Here is a 3,061-nt window from a genome sequence, read left to right as displayed (position 1 = left end):
AATTACAGAACTCAAATGATGGGTTAAGATAGGCAACTGAAACAGAACCTGCTGCCATTGAGTAGATTCTGACTCATAGTGACCCTACAGGACAGAGTAGAACTGCCCCATAAGGTTCCCAAGGCACGCCTGGTGGATTCGAACTGCCACCCTATGGGTAGCAGCCATAGCTCTTAACAACTACGCCACCTGTGGTTATGTATGTATGCAAGGAGCCCTGGTGGATCAGAGCTGAAGCGCTCGGCGGCTGCTAATCAAAAGGTCAGCAGTTCAAATCCACCAGCAGCTCTGCAGGAGAAAGAGGTGGCAGTCTGCCTCTGTAAAGATTCCAAACCAAAACCAAACCCATTGCGGTCAAGTTGATCCCAACTCATAGCGACCCAATAGGAGAGAGAAGAACTGCCCAAGGAGCGGATGGTGGATTTGAACTGGAAATCAGTGTGAGCCTTGCCAAAGCTGAGCCTGACACAAATCTCATGGCCTTAATGAAGGAAGAATGGGTGAAACTTCTAAAATAAGCAGTGGGAATTTATATCAGCACCCTCAAAACAGGGTTCACCCAGGGCGTGATCTTGCCTACAGTGAACGGCGTCAGTAGATCCAACCTGGCAACTGGCACTGAAAGCTGAGGAGTGGAAGGCAAACAAGTCTGCTCCTTCAAAAACCCAAGCCAGACCTGTTGGTGTCAGAATGCCCACTTGTAAGATCACCCTTAAAGAAACCTTCCTGACATCACCAGAGGAGGTCTACAGAGTGTTTACCACTCAGGACCTGGTTCAGGCCTTCAGCCATGCTCCTGCAACATTAGAAGCAGATAAAGGTGGGAAGTTTCACAGAGTAGATGACAAAGTCTTTGGGGGAATTCGCTGATATGGTCCCAGAGAAACATACTGTGATGAAGTGGAGGTTTAAATCTTGGCCAGAGGGGCACTTTGCCACCATCACCTTGAGCTGTGCAAGGAAGGACGGGTGTCCCTGCTCCTGACGAACAGTGGACATGGCAGGGCTGGTAGCGGTACTATTTTGAGGGCATAAGACAGAACTTTGGCTACAGCGCATGCTTATTTTAGGGTCAGCAGCTGGGAGACTACAGCCTGCCTGACACTTCAGTCCAGCCCTCTCCTGACTGGGGCTTGTGGCTCACAGGATTGCACCATCTCAACCACTAACTTGGGGTCAAGGCCCCTCCCGTCCACGTATACCTTGGGTTTGTGAATGGTTTCCACTGGGTGGCATCAGAGGGTGATTTCTCTTTTAGGTGTACAAACGCTAAATAAACCTAACTTAAAAAACGTGGAAAAAAAAATCCTACTAATTGGTAAATGCCTAGTCTCCTTAAACATCTTAGGTCTCACATGAAATGTCACATTCTCCCAGAACTTTAATCTAACTGCTTAGGAGTAGGTTTGGGTGCCCTACCTATCAGATTTTAGTGAATTTATCATACGATCTTCCAATCGTTTATCTGTTTACTCCACTAGACTGTAAACTCCTTGAGGGCATGAATCATTCTTATTCAATATTGCATAATCAGCTTGAAATAGTGTTTGATGATCAATAAATATCAGTTGGATGAATGAGTGTATGAGTGAATGAATGCTCTTTTCCACCTCTACCATGCTGAAAGGCACACAGAGTGGAAGGGAAGATCCTGGAAAACTGGAGGAACTGGATATTCAGAAATTGCACTAGGTTAGACATGGCTGAACAAAGATATTCCGAAGTTAGCAACCTTCCAAATAAGTCTTTCTCAATTCAGAGTACCCAAAATACACCAAAGATATCAAATCTGATGAATTTCAGGGGTAAAACAGTATGTTATGGATTGAATTGTGTCCCTCCAAAATACGTGTCAATGTAGTTAGGCCATGATTTCCAGTATTGTGTGGTTGTCCTCCATTTTGTGATTGATATAAACTTCCTGTATGTTGTAAATCCTAATCTCTGCCCTGGTTAATGATGCAAGATTAGATTATGTTAAAGAGGATTAGGGTGGGATGTAACACCCTTGCTCAGTTCACATCCCTGATCCAATGTAAAAGGAGTTTCCCTGGGGTGTGGTCTGCACCATCTTTTATCTTACAAGGAAAGGGAAGCAAGCAGAGAGTTGGGGACCTCATACTACCAAGAAAGCAACTCCGGGAGCAGAGTGCGTCCTTTGGATCCAGGGTTCCTGCATGGAGAAGCTTCTAGTCCAGGGGAAGACTGATGACAAAGACCTTCCTCCAGAGCTGACAGAGAGCGAAAGCCTTCCCCTGGAGCTGATACCCTGAATTTGGACTTCTAGCCTACTAGACGGTGAGAGAATAAATTTCTCTTTGTCAAAGCCATCCACTTGTGGTATTTCTGTTATAGCAGCACTAGATGACTAAGACAGTATCCATTCGGGTTCCAGAAAATTTTACAAAACAGATACAGCTCTCCCTAAGCTTGTTTTACCTTTCTCTCCAGATACATTCTCTCACTTCGTGTTACCCTAGTCTGTAAACTCTCACAATAACCTCCAGAAGTCCAATATTTTCTAATTTATCCAGCCAGAGCTGCCATTACAAGTGTCCTACTTATGATTATACACCTGGTAGGTTTCAAGAAAGTATAGATTTCATATGATTTTTTTTCTCTTTTTATTAATTAAATTTCAAACTACCTGAAATTATAATATATCATTATAAAAACTATCACAGAAACACATTCATGGATATACAAAAGTGTTCCTTTGTATGATGGATCACAACTTTTTGGAGAGAAAATAAGGTCATCTGACTAAGAATTCCAAAATTATTCTCCCCAATTCTTGCAAGGTTTTATTCCCACCCTTTAATACTGATTTAAGCTAAGCATTGATTTCAGTATAATAATTAACTCTGGAGTGTAAGTCACTTTATCCCTTCCCAAGGTTATCAGCATGAGATGAGGGATTTATTTACTCAAACGAATCTCCTACAATGGAATGAAAAGAATTACTTCTGAGTTAGGAAGGTCTTTCAGTATTCCTTGCCTACTCCAGGCAGCCTACACAAAAAGTCTCTCATGAAGCAAAAACCCTGCTTTTTAGAGTCTT

The 3,061-nt window shown here is 43.0% G+C and overlaps 1 pseudogene; it reads left to right on the top strand.

Moving 5' to 3' along the window:
• The first annotated feature begins 338 nt into the window (after positions 1-338).
• LOC101342667 (activator of 90 kDa heat shock protein ATPase homolog 1 pseudogene) lies at positions 339-1,922 on the top strand (annotated as a pseudogene).
• The last annotated feature ends 1,139 nt before the right edge of the window (positions 1,923-3,061 follow it).

This window comes from Trichechus manatus, unplaced genomic scaffold (genome assembly GCF_000243295.1).
Source record: "Trichechus manatus latirostris isolate Lorelei unplaced genomic scaffold, TriManLat1.0 scaffold00036, whole genome shotgun sequence".
Lineage (NCBI taxonomy): Eukaryota > Metazoa > Chordata > Mammalia > Sirenia > Trichechidae > Trichechus > Trichechus manatus.
The sequence above is the reverse complement of the archived record's forward strand: the minus strand, read 5'-3'. Positions and strand labels throughout refer to the sequence as shown.